Source organism: Psammomys obesus, unplaced genomic scaffold (assembly GCF_907164565.1).
Source record: "Psammomys obesus unplaced genomic scaffold, mPsaObe1.curated_primary_1811, whole genome shotgun sequence".
NCBI classification, from domain to species: Eukaryota; Metazoa; Chordata; class Mammalia; order Rodentia; family Muridae; genus Psammomys; species Psammomys obesus.
The window spans coordinates 8,665,444-8,680,036 of NW_026596051.1; positions in this window are offsets into that span (position 1 = coordinate 8,665,444).

Genomic DNA, 14,593 nt, shown 5'->3' on the forward strand with positions numbered 1-14,593 from the left:
AGTGGTAGAGCTGGGTCTTGAGGAAGCACGATTCCTAATTATCTTAGAATGCACCAGATAGATTTCCAGTGTACCAGTTTCCATTCCCACCAGCAGTGGAGGAGGGTTCCCCTTTCTCCACAACCTCTCCAGCATGTGTTGCCACTTGAGTTTTTCATCTTGGCCATTCTGATGGGTGTAAGGTGAAATCACAGGGTCATTTTGATTTGCATTTCCCTAATGGCTAATGAGGTTGAGCATTTCTTTAAGTGTTTCTCTGCCATTCGATATTCCTCTACAGATAATTCTCTGTTTAGCTCTGTTCCCCATTTTTTAATTGGATTACTAGGTTTGCTGCTTTTCAGCTTCTTTAGTTCTTTGTATATACTGGATATTAGTCCTCTGTCAGATAAAGGGTTAGTGAAGATTCTTTCCCAATCTGTAAGCAGTCATTTTGTTTTGATGATGGTGTCCTTTGATTTACAACAGCTTTTCAGTTTCATGAGGTCCCATTTATTGATTGTTGCTCTTAGAACCTGTGCTGTTGATGTTCTGTTCAGGAGTTGTCTCCTGTGCCAATGAGTTCTAGGCTGTTCCCCACTTTTTCTTCTAACAAATTTAGAGTATCTGGTTTTATGTTGAGGTCTTTGATCCACTTGGACTTTAGTGTTGTGCAGGGTGATAAATATGGATCTATTTTCATTTCTCTGCATGTAAACATCTAGTTGGACCAACACCATTTGTTGAAGATGCTGTCTTTTTTCCATTGAATGGTTTTGGCTTCTTTGTCAAATATCGAGTATTCATAGGTGTGTTGGTTTATTTCTGGGTTTTCTATGCGGTTCCATTGATCCTCCTTTCTGTTTCTATGCCAATACCATGCAGTTTTTATTACTATTGCTCTGTAGTACAACTTGAGATCGGGGATGGAGATACCTCCACATGATCTGTTGTACAGAATTGTTTTGGAGATTCTGGGTTTTTTGTTTCTCCATATGAAGCTGAGAATCTTTTTTTCAAGGTCTGTAAAGAATTGAGTTGGTATTTTGATGGGACTTGCATTGAATCTGTAGATTGCTTTTGGCAGGATGGCCATTTTCACAATGTTAATCCTACCAACCCATGAGCACGGGAGATCTTTCCATCTTCTGATATCTTCTTCAATTTCTTTCTTAGAGACTTGAAGTTTTTCTCAAGCAGGTCTTTCACTTGCTTGGTTAGTGTCACCCCAAGGTACTTTATGTTATTAGTGGCTATTGTGAAGGGTGTTGTTTCCCTAATTTCTTTCTCGGCCCTTTTGTCTTGGGTATACAGGAGGGCTTCTGATTTTTTTTTTTTTTGAGTTGATTTTGTATCCTGCCACTTTGCTGAAGGTGTTTATCAGCTGGAGGAGTTCTCTGGTTGAATTTTTGGGGTCGCTCATGTATACTATCATATCATCTTCAAATAGTGACACTTTGACCTTTTCCTTTCTGATTTGTATCCCCTTGATCTCCTTTAGTTGTCTTATTGCTCTGGCTAGGACATCGAGTACTATGTTGAAGAGGTATGCAGAGAGTGGGAAGCCTTGTCTTTTCCCTGATTTTAGTGGGATTTATTTAAGTTTCTCTCCATTGAGTTTGATGTTGGCTATAGGCTTGCTGTATATTGCCTTTACTATGTTTAGATATGTGCCTTGTATCCCTGATCTCTCCAAGACTTTAAACATGAATGGGTATTGGACTTTGTCAAATGCTTTTTCAGCATCTAAGGAGATGATCATGTGGTTTTTCTCCTTCAGTTTGTTTATGTGGTGGATTACATTGATGGATTTCTGTATGTTGAACCACCCTTGCATGCTTGGGATGAAGCCTTCTTGGTCATGGTGGATGGTATCTTTGATGTGTTCTTGGATTTGGTTTGCAAGTATTTTATTGAGTATTATTGCATCAATGTTCATAAGAGAGATAGGTCTGAAGTTCTCTTTTTTGTTGGGTCTTTGTGTGGTGTCGCTTCATAGAATGAGTTTGGTAATATACCTTCTGTTTCTATTTTGTGGAATAGTTTGCGGAGAATTGGTGTTAGCACTTCTTTGAAGGTCTGGTAGAATTCCGCGCTGAAACCATCTGGCCCAGGGCTTTTTTTGGCGGAGAGACTGTGAATGATTGCTTCAATTTCCTTGGGGGATATAGGGCTCTTCAGTCTTTCTACCTGATCTTGACTTAATGTTGGAAGATGGAATCTATCAAGAAAATTGTCTATTTCATTTAGGTTTTCAAATTTTGTGGCATATAGGCTTTTGTAGTATGATGTAATGATTGTTTGAATTTCCTCAGTGTTTGTAGTTATGTCCCCCTTTTCATTTCCGATTTTGCTGATTTGGATAGATTCTCTCTGCTTTTTATTTAGTTTGGCTAAGTGTTTGTCTATCTTGTTGATTTTCTCAAAGAACCAGCTTTTTTTTCATTGATTCTTTGAATAGTTTTATTTGTTTCTAACTGATTGATTTCAGCCCTGAGTTTGATTATTTCCAGCTGTCTGCTCCTCTTGGGTGTATCTGCTTCTTTTTTTTCTAGGGTTTTCAGTTGGGCCATTAAGTTTTTTGTATGTGATGTTACGAATTTCTTCTTGCAGGCACTTAGTGCTATAAATTTTCCTCTGAGCACTGCTTTCAATGTGTCCCATAAATTTGGGTATGTTGTGCCTTCATTTTCATTGAATTCTAGGAAGTCTTTAATTTCTTTCTTTATTTCTTCCTTAAACCAGCTGTCATTGAGTAACAAGTTGTTCAGTTTCCATGTGCATGTCGGCTTTTTGTTATTTCTGTTGTTGTTGAGGTCCAGCTTTAGTCCATGGTGGTCAGATAGAATACAAGGGATTATTTCAATCTTTTTGTATCTGTTGAGGCTTGCTTTATGACCAACTATATGGTCTATTTTGGAGAAGGTTCCATGCGGTGCTGAAAAGAAGGTATACTCTTTTGAGTTTGGATGAAAAGATCTGTAGACGTCTATTGGTTCCATTTGATTTAGGGACTCTGTAATTGTTTTTATTTCCCTGTTTGTTTTCTGTCTAGTTGATCTGTCCCTTGGTGAGAGTGGAGTGTTGAAGTCTCCCACTATTAGGGTTTTAGGATCAATGTGTGATTTAAGCTTTAATATTGTTTCATTTACGAATGTAGGTGCTCTTGTATTTGGGGCATAGATATTCAAAATTGTGATGTCCTCTTGGTGGATTTTTCCTTTGATGAGAATATAGGGGTCCTCCTTATCTTTTTTTATTAACTTGGGTTGAAAGTCTATTTTATTAGATATTAGGATGGCTACTCCAGCCTGTTTTCTGGAACCATTTGCTTGAAAAACATTTTTCCAGCCCTTTACTCTGAGGTAGTGTTTATGTTTGTTGCATAGGTGTGTTTCTTGGATGCAACAGAATGTTGGATCCTGTTTCTGCAACCATTCTGTTAGTCTGTGTCTTTTAATTGGGGTGTTGAGTCCGTTGATGTTGATAGATACTAGTGACCAACAATTGTTACTTACTTTTGATGTGGGGTTGGTGGTGTCACTGAGTTTCATTGCTTGTATTCCTGTGATTTTTTTTTTGTTGTTGTTGTGTAGTTATCTATTTCCTCTGTTTCCTTAGATGTAGTTGTTTTCTTTGGTTTGGAGTTTCCCTTCTAGTAACTTCTATAGAGCTGGGTTACTATGTAGATATTGTTTAAATTTGGTTTTGTCTTGGAATATTTTGAAGTCTCCGTCTATGTTGATTGAAAGTTTTGCTGGGTATAGTAGTCTGGGTTGGAATCTGTGGTCCCTTAAGGACTGTATGATTTCTGTCCAGGCCCTTCTGGCTTTCATAGTTTCTGTTGAGAAATCTGGTGTGATTCTGATAGGTCTCCCTTCATATGTTACTTGGCCTTTTTCCCTTGCTGCTTTTAGAATTTTTTTTTTTTTTTTTTTTTGTTCTGTAGTTTCAGTGTTTTCACTATGATGTGTCGTGAAAATTTTCTTTTCTGGTCTAGTCTACTTGGTGTTCTGTAGGCCTCTTGTATGTTTATGGCCATCTCCTTCTTTAAGTTGGGAAAGTTTTCTTCTATAATTTTCTTGAAAATATTTTCCAGACCTTTGAGCCTGATGTCTTTTTTTTTCCTAATTCCTATTATTCTTAGATTTTGTGTTTTCATGGTGTCCTTGATTTCTTGGATGTTTTGTGTTTGGAACTTTCCTGATTTTATTTTTTCTTTGAGAGACGTGTCAATTTCCGCAAGTGTATCTTCAGCTCCTGAGATTCTTTCTTCCATCTCTTGTGTTCTGTTGGTGATGCTTACCTTTGTAGTTCCCGATCTTTTCTCTATGTTCTCCAGCTCCTGGTTTTTCTCTTTTTGTGTTTTCTTTATTGATTCTAATTCTGTTTTCATGTCTTGCACCATTTCCTTCATCTGTTTGAATGTGGAGTCCTGCTTTTCAATGACAGCTTCTATTTTTTTTTTGTTCGTTTCCTCTCTATGTATCAGTAATTGTGCCTCTACTTCTTTGGCTATAATTGCCTGTATTTCTATGAGAGCTTTGTTTATTTCTTCTTTATTTTGCCTTTATTTGTGTGGACATTTCTTTGAGAGCTTTGTGCATTTCTTCTTTGTTTGCCTCAATTTTCATGGTCATTTCTCTGAGAGCTCAATTTGTTTCCTCTTGGTTCGTCTCGATTTCTTTGGCTATTTCTCTGAGGGCTTTGTTCATTTCATCTTTATGGGCGTCTAATAGCTGGAGAAACATAGTTTTGAGGTCGTTTTTTGTATATCTAGTGAATTGAAGTGTTCATTGTTTTGTGGGGTTGCTGGTGAGGTCATTATGTCCTGGTTTTTGTTGGGAGTGTTTTTACGTCTGTCTCTAGCCATCTGGTTATTTATAACCCTCACTGTTCCTCGAATTTGTAGTTCGGGCTATGATTGTCTCTTTCTGTTTTCTGGACTGTTTTTTCAGGAAGATGAGAGAGGTTCACTGGTTTGGGAGTATGTGTTGTGTTTTCAGTCTTGCCTAAGTTAGGAATGTGATGCTGGCGCTATTTGCATGCGCTTTTAGCAGGCGCAGTGTGCATGCACGGATTCTTTGACTATTGCAGTGGCCTGCAGGCCACTATTATGCAGTTCTGTCTGAGATCCAGGGATTGTTTTCCTGGTTACACTGGTGGACTCACAAGGCAGAGGCTTCAACATTGGGGTCGCTATCCCAAGAATCCCTATCATGCCCACTCTAGGGGTGTGGGTAGCAGGGATCTTGTCTGGTTGCTTCTGTGGAGAGGCCCTGGGTCTGGGGCAAACTCTTCCTAGAAGGCTCACTCATTCTCTTGCAGGACCAGTTGGAATGCACAGAGGTTCCCCTTGCTCTCTACTCTCTGATTTGGTCCTGCTGCAGAAAATGCACGGGTAGGCTAACAGTCAGCCCTGTGACACTGTGGCCACAGGACTCGGTGTCCACCTTTCCTCTGTGCTTCCTCTGTCTTTTCCCTCTGCCAGGAGGGGTTATGTTGATTGGTCCTGGGGTAGCGTGGGAAAAAGTTAGGTTGAGTGTTCTCAATCCCAGATCCTGAGCCCAGATCTCTCTGCCAGAAGCAGCCTGGCGGAAGAACCTATGTTTGCTGATCCTGAGAGGGTACCAGGTAGGGTTGAGTGTCCTCAGATCCAGAGCTTGGGTTTCTCTGCTAGGGGCCGCTGGGTGTCCTGGAGAAGGGGTGCTGTGTCCTGTGGCAGGCTGCTTCTCTGTCCTTTCCCTCTGACCTTCCCCTCTGCTAGGGCAAGTTTATGGTGGTGCTCTCAGGGGAGTGCCAGAAGGGGTTGGGATGTGTCAGTCCGATCCTGAGCAGGGGTTTCTCTGCCAGGGGGGGGGGGGCGCTGGTGATAGGACTTGGTCCTAGACCTTATTGCGCTTTACCCAGGAGAATCTCAGGACGTGTTGAATGACCACAGTCCCAGATCCCGAGCTGTAGTTTGTTTGCTAGGAGCAGCCAGCAGCACTGGGGTCCTGGCACTATGAAACCGCTGTGCGCCTCTTTATCCTTCAGCTCTGCCGTGGCAGGGTTATGGTGCCGTTTGGGGAGTGCCCGAAAGGATTGGGTTTTCTCAGCCCCGATCTCGGGTTGGGGTACAGACAATGTGGTCTGTGGCAGATTCTGCTGGACGCCTCCTGCCTCCTCTGAAGAGGGAGTAGGGATTTTGAGCTGGGCGTGCAGCTGCTCTCTGCACGTGGCGGGAGCTCAGTTGTGATGGTGGTGGGTACCCGTGGACAGGAGACCGTCCAGGGAAAGACTGGGTGACCCGTGATCAGTCTCGCAACTTTGCTTCCCCGTGGGGTTTTCTTGCGACTGGGACTCGCAGTCTCTGGCACCCTTGTGCCCACCGATCAGCCTGGGAAAGTGATCGGGACAGGCAGGCTTGCGGCTCCAGCCCGGAGACCCAAAACCCGCGTTACCTGGGGTCTCTCCCGGGTTCTGGCTGTGCGGCCCGAGAGTGGACCCGACCGATTCCCATGATGTGGGAGCCTCCCCTCACCTGGGAAACATGATCGCTGTAGTTTTAGGGCCCAGAGTTCAGTCTCCTGGTCACAGCTAAGTATTCTAGTTGTGGGATATTTCTCTTCCTTCTAAATTTTACCATCTTTCTGAGCCTTCTCTAGGATTTTTAATCTAGTTTGTAGCAAATACTCAGAACTGGTAGGCTTAGATATCTGATCTCCTGGAAGAATCCCCAAATTATAGTGATACCCAAAAAAGAGTAATTCTTTCACTGTATTCTCTTTGAATTTTTAAGATTATTTAATTTGATAGATGAAAACAATTCCCCAGAATTTGCTCTCTGAGTACTATGGAGGCTGAGGTCTCCTCATATAAAAATGTTGCCACAGCTGATTGTATTGGTTAACAAGTGCTTATTTAGTTTCTTTTCACCAATCTGATTTCATAGGATCTGAGGAAACCAAATTAACTTAATAACATGCCTAGAATTTCACACAGCAGGTGAGCACTGAAAACTAAATCAGCTCTGACTTAGCACTCATGCACATTTCCAGTAGCCTTTGAGTCTCTCTTAGATAGTGTACCCTGACTTCCACCACTTGAAGGGCCTCCTTGCTCCTGAATCTCTAGAGAAGCTTCAAGAGTCCACTCACCAAAATGACCCACTCTGCCCAGCATTTGAGGGCATTTCTGCATGTAGCTTCAAATGTTTCCACATTCAGTCTTACAAACCAGAACTAAAAATGGTCAGTTTTATCACAACAGCCTCATTTCTTGGTATCAGTATCCTGTATTAGTTACTTTCTTCATTGCTCTGACACAGTAGCTAACTAATCAACTTAAGGATGAGAGGGTTTATTTGGGGTCACAATTAGAGTCTACAAACCTACAAGGAAGTCATGACGACAGGAATGTAAGTTGGTTGGTCATATTGCATCTGTTGTCAGGAAGAGAGGGGTGAAAGCTGGTGTTTGATTCAGTTTCTTCTCTTCATTCAGTCAGAGACCCCAGCCCATGAGATAGCACCATTTGCATTCAGAGTGGATCTTAAGCCCAGGAAACACTCTCATAGAAACATCCTCATAGACATACACAGAGAAGTGTCTTCATGGTTAAATTGAAATCTGTCAGCTTGATGAAACTGTTCAACAGTTCTCACCTCTGAAATAAAGCAATTTACAAAACATTCTTTACCCAGCAATGGTGGTTTACCTGAAACTGTATTTGGGAGGCAAGGCAGAAGGATAATGAGTTTGAGACTAGCCTAGATTAAGTAATTCTAGGCTAGCCTGGGCTACAGTGTGAATCATTTGTCTTAAAAAGTAAAAACACAGTCTTCAGACAATATTGTTTTCCAGGCTTCCTTTTTTGTATCATTAATAATTGGAGAATAAATGCCCACTCAGATTCTTGGGAATTCTAGGATTCTTTAGCATATTAGAAACAGACTTAACTTGAATCCTGTATAAAACCACAAAGTATTAAGGAAAACAGTGCTAAACATGTCTGAATAACCTGGATACTGTCTTTGTAGACTCCTGATATGCTTAGTATTTGCTTCCAAAATAAACTGTTTGTGTGTTGACTTCATCAGCATCAAATATTCTGTCAGATCATTCTCATCCAGTTACCCTCTAGCTGTTCCTTAGAAGCTCTGAGAGTGTCAGTATTGGCAGGGGCAGCTTCACCTCTATCCCTGATGTTATGAAAACAATGCTGCTGCTTGCAGTGCTGGACTATCCATGGCTTGTGTAATGTTTCTGCATATTTAGGATCATCAGTACATTCACAAAGATGCTTGCCTTCCCTTGCTATTAGGTCGTCCTCTTCCTGTCCTTTGATTCATCTTTTTATCCCTAAGCCTGATGGCTGATTAGTCATCTGAGAGGTTCAAGTGAAAGACAAAACTTTGATAGTGTCCTTCAGGTCTCAAGTCTTAACACAGGTACCATATCTCCACCTTTCTTTGTTGTGCCAAGTTGAGAAAAATTAATAGTCAAGGAAAGTGTGGGAAGAAAGTCACACCCTATTCAGGAAGTGTTATATATTTTCCATTAGGAAGTGCTCTCATGTTCTTTACATCTGTGGACTCTAATGCCAGCCTACTCTCTATTCCTCAGATATTTGGAATTGTGTCTTAATTTTCAACATATAATGAGGTTTTTTTCATTCTTCTTGTAGAGCTGGAGTTTAGTCAAACTGTCAAACCGTCAAAAGGTTTATTATCTGTGTGCTGTCAGTTCTTTAAAATGAACCTTTATTTGTGACTCAGTGTATATTCATCACTTGTAAATGTTCCACATGTGCTCATGAAGTATGAGCATACTGTGATTTTTTTTCATGAAGAGTTGCATGTGTGTTAAGTCAGATTCCCATATTTCAAGCCTCTATATATCATGGTTATCTGTATATGAAACTATCCTGTATGGCAATAGTTGTCCTATAAAGATCCAATGGTGATTTATGCCTTGTTGATATCCTTATTTTTTTAAAGAAGTAATTGAGATAAAGATGCTTCAATCAAATGAAAACCAAAAGACTTTACCACCAGTAGAAATTCATTAAAATCAATATCAAAGATTATTCTTTCAGAAGAAGAAAGCATTTGCCTTGCAAGTAGAAGGAATAAATTTTATCAAAATGACAAAGTAGGTCTGGCAAGATGGCTTAGGGGCTAAAGGTGCCTATTGCCAAGTCCAAGACCTGAGTTCAGTCAAGGGAAACCCACATGGTAGTAATAATTTCTGATTTCTGCAAGGTCTCCTCCCTCCTCCACACATGTATATTGCACCATAAATAAATAAATAGAAAACAAAACAAAATGAAAAATAGTTGGGGCTGGAAAGATTTCTCAGTGGTTATTACTTAGCGCTTACTGCTCTTGTAGGACCTGGGTTCAATTTCCAGCACCCACCTGGTAGCTCACAACCGCCTGTAACTACAGTACCTGAACATCTGATGCTCCCTTCCACATTTGAGAGTGCTAGTCATACACATAGTATATAGGCAGATATGCATGTAAAACACACACATATATAAAGAAAGACAAAAAATAAAAATAAGTTTTAAAAAATCTCAAAATACACAGACAAAAAGACTAGACATATGGAGGAGGTAAATAGATATGACTACTATGACTTTCTTACCAATAAAAATTAATTTTAAGACACTCTTAGCTGTCAGCAGCCCTGTCTGGGTGTGTAATTTTGCATCAGCCTTCTTTTCCTTTCATGCACTGAAGATGCTTAACTGCCTTTAGAATTCCATGGTTTCTCTTTGATCACCTCCCCCTAATGGGGGTGCAGCCTTACCAGGCCACAGAGGAAGACCATGCATTCACTCCTGATAAGACCTGATAAGCTAGGAGAAAAGGGAAGGGGAGGAGAACCTCCCCTATCAGTGGACTTGGGGAGGGGCATGCATGCAGAAAGGGGTGGGAGGTTGGGATTGGGAAGGGGAGGAGTGAGGGGCTTATGGGGGGATACAAAATGGATAAAGTGTAATTAATAAAAATAAAAAATAAAAAAAGAATTCCATGGTTTCTTTTGATATAAGCTGCTGGTATTATTATTTAATTTTTATAAACCTGTTTCTTCTGGAAATTTTTAGAATTTACAACGTACTTTTTTATGGTTCAAAGACTGTCAGGCATTATGCCTGCCCCTGCCCTGCTGTTCTGCTTCCTGTACTAACTGCACCTGTGATACACACTGCTTTAAGCTGCTTCAGATTCACCACTCTCTTAAGCTTTGAACAATATGCTGTCAAACTGCTTCAGTGAAATAATTAATTTCAGTCAATTTTCAAAATACATATTAGATTATTTTAAGTTTTGCTAGGTAGTTTATATTTCTAATCTACTGGTGAAATTTCCAGTATTGTCCTGTAGCTGTATTTTATTTTATATTCCAGGTCTGATTATCCTAAGGAGATCCTGTGACTTTCTTCCCATTGTTCTTTATTTATGATCCTTGGTACATACTGACTTGTGTACCCTTTTATCTTTGATAACATGTAAGATGTCCTTCAAAAATGCATGAAGTCAAATTCAGATTAGAGACAATGGTGTCTCCTTAGAAGTGTCTAAGCCATTGTGGGGCTATTGTGACCCACACATTCTGTAATGACATTTCCATTGGAAACCCAGTGATTCAGAGATAGACTATTCAGGGGAGGCCTGGTCGCGCTTCATTTTACTTGTGCACTATGCAGCTCATGAGGCCACACACTGAAATATGGGGAGGTCAGTCAGGAAGCATCTTTTCTGTACCTTGACCACACTCTGAAACTTTTATCCCATGTAATATCAAAATGTATTTTTTAGCCTATCAGCAAACAACTCCAAGGGTGGATCATTCTTATGCAAAACCACAGAGAATGTCAGGCTTCACATTCTGGTCTCTTGGACTGATAATTTTTCCTGTGCTTTCAATTTTCCAGTTACTTTGACAATTCTATATAGACTTATTGCTAGTTCTATATAGATTTTCTAATTGCCCTCTGCAGGATGATTACTCTAAATTACTTAGTCTTCCAATTCAGGTATGTGAAGTTATTTATTTTCAAAAAGGATAGTAAATATAAATATATGTATATACATATATAAACCATATATATATATATATATATGAGAGAGAGAGAGAGAGAGAGAAAGAGAGTGATCAAGTCTCAAACTTGATATAGCTCAGACTGGCTTCAAACTCTCTATATAGCCAAGGTTGGCCTTGAATCCTTTTTTTTTCTTTTTCTTTTTTTTTTGAATTTTATTTTTTTCTTATCAGTTACATTTTATTAACTCTGTATCCCAGCCGTGTCCCGATCCCTCAATCCCTCCCAGTCCCTCCCTCCCTCATCTCCACCGTGCCCCTTGCCAAGTCCACTGATAGGGGGGACCTCCTCCCCATTCATCTGATCCTGTTTTATCAGGTATCTTCAGGACTGGCTGCAAAGCTCTCCTCTGTGGCCTAACAGGACTGCTCCTCCCTTGGGGGGTGGGGAGGCCAAAGAGCCAGTCATTGAGTTCCTGTTAGAAATAGTCCATGTTCCCCTCACTATGGGAAACCAATTGGTTACTGAGCTACCACAGGCTACATCTGAGCAGAGGTTCTAGGTTACATTCATACATGGTCCTTGGTTGCATGTCAGTCTCAGAAAAGACCCTAGCAGCTTTATTTGTAATAGCCAGAACCTGGAAACAACCCAGATGTCCATCAACGGAGGAATGGGTACAGAAATTGTGGTATTTTTACACAATGGAATACTACTCAGCAATCAAAAAGGAGGAAATCATGAAATTTGCAGGCAAATGGTGGGATCTAGAAAAGATCATTCTGAGTGAAATATCCCAGAAGGAGAAAGACAAACACGGTATATACTCACTTATATAGACTCATAAGATATGATAAACATAATGAAATCTATACACCTAAAAAAGATAATCAAGAGAACGGACATGGGGTAAGATTATCAATCCTCGTTTAGAAAGACAGATAGATGGGATGCGCATTGAACATTGACAGGAGTCTACTGAGCGCATTTGAAAAACTCTAACTAGCAGTGTTTTCAAAGCAAAGACTCATGACCAAACCTTTGGCAGAGTACAGGGAATCATAAGAAATAAGGGGAGTTAGTCTGATGAGGAAAGGATAGGAGCTCCACAAGGCCTTGAATTCTTTATCCTCCTTCTTACTTTCTGAATACTGGTATTATAGGCAGACACCATTAGATCAGACTCTGGTCATTTATAATTAAAAGTGTTTAACATGTTGTCAAAACCCATAGCAGAAATATGATTAAATAAACATCCTGTTCGTTTTAAAGATCAACTTACTGTTAGTGCCTACTTCTGGATATGTGGTTTAATGTCCACATTTCCTTTTAAAAATGACAAAGTAAAACCCATCACCACAGTCAATATCATCAGACACACTTATATTGTAGATTTATTTCACTGTTAATCCTTGTCAATATTCTATTTAAATATGGAGTAAAAGTGTGATGTGTATCTGAGGCAACCCTGAGGAATGTATTTAAATATTTTGTAGCATTAATGATATTTGAGGCATCTGGGGTATTCTAATAGTACTTTTTATTGACATCATTTCAAGTATTTTAACAGATTGAAAAACATTTTGAAAGTGACTACCTCAAAGTGCAAAATGCAGTTTAATAAATATTTTATTTTGTAAATCAGTTTATAACACACATGCTCATCCAACAACATATACAAAGGAGACCTGATACTATCAGTTTGGCTCCATTTAAAGTTATGGTAATACAAAAACATTTTTCTGGCAAACACAAAACATGAATGGATTAAAAAATAAGATATTATGTAAATCATTTACTTTCACTGACTTAGAATCTCTAAAACTTTTAAATCTCAGTTTCCTCATATTTTTTCACTTAGATAGCTAATGAGAACTTATGTATAACTTGTGCTCTATACTGCCATCTGTCTCACTTTGTGTTGGAAATATTCATTCATTTAATGCTCTCACTGAATTACAAAGAGGTAGGTAATGTGCACTTGGTTAGCTGAGTGATAGACTCCACTCAGACTAGCAGTCAAGGAGACATGAGACATGAAGAATCTTCTAGCAGTGGTCCAGCCCTGTTTCCAGAGATGCTGATTCTGTAAATGTGGTCCAAGGCCAAGGAAGAGAAAATCATGTATCGCCTTCTAAGTCTAGTCTGTTCACGGAGTCCTGACTCCATCCAGCCAAGCAGGCTTTCTTTTATTTCCCAAAGGGGCTCATTATGTATTAACAGTTTTGAGTTTTGTAAGTTTAAAAGCTTTTTTACACACCTCATCATGTGTAGTATTCTAAAATTTAACATCTCCATTCTCAAAGTAACCACTCATTTTGCTTTTCCTCATATATTTATCACTTCAATTGTATTTATTCTTTTTTTTAATTTTTTTTTAATTTTATTTTTTTCTTATCAGTTACATTTTATTAACTCTGTATCCCAGCTGTGTCCCGATCCCTCATTCCCTCCCAGTCCCTCCCTCCCTCTCTCATCTCCACCCTGCCCCTTGCCAAGTCCACTGATAGGGAGAACCTCCTCCCCATTCATCCGGTCCTGTTTTATCAGGTATCTTCAGGACTGGCTGCAAAGCTCTCCTCTGTGGCCTAACAGGACTGCTCCTCCCTTGGGGGGTGGGGAGGCCAAAGAGCCAGTCATTGAGTTCCTGTTAGAAATAGTCCTTGTTCCCCATATTTATTCTTTAGTGTACAAAAAGCCAATTGTATATTTTAAAGACATTTCTTCTTGTTTAAACAGAAATCCAATTCTGTTTCTGATTTAATGGTTATATACACATATGTGTAAATTTTTAAATATACTAATTGTCTTTAGTTAACATGTAACCTACAAAAAGATACATAAAGATAATATTTTCATATCAACCACTTTTCTTGAACCCATACCTATTACAAAGCAGGAATGGATTCCTTGGTCAGAAATAAAAAATATATGTGGGCATGGTTTAATGGACATGGACCCTGTTACTGGAGGGTCCAGCCCAGTCTAGTCACCTCCAATATTGGTGTCATTCTTTTAATTGGGAAGAGTTTGTTATTGTTTTTGTTTGCTTACCAACAGACTTAAAATCACAAACCTGTCAATGTGTAACATGGACTGGCTGCTTTTGCAATGAGCTTAATCTAATCTAAACTTTCAGAAGATTGAGTGAAAAGAAAGTAAGCAGACAGTAAATAGGCACTTAATTTTCCTAAGCCATTGTTACTATATGATGTTCACTTCTGGAGTTTACCTCAAGCTACTGTATATAACAAAGTAGCTAAAACATTGTTTTTAAATGAAAAACCCGATTGTGAGATACTGACCTGAATGTGAAAGCTAAGAATGACATGGAGCACAGTCACTTATTCTCACTGACTTAAGGCCTTCAGGGAGTATGCTGAGTAGGCGGTCTGTGGAGCCAGGGATTATACACCCAGGCTGGATTCAGAACGCAGAGTGCGCTCTTACCTGTGGAATGAAATAAGACTGTCTAAGGCTAGCAGCTGCTCCAAGTAGGGGGAAAGCTGGACGAAGGTTGCTCTAACTCCTTACCCAGATATGCCCCATGATGACAGTAGGTTTTCTGGGCTTTGGAACC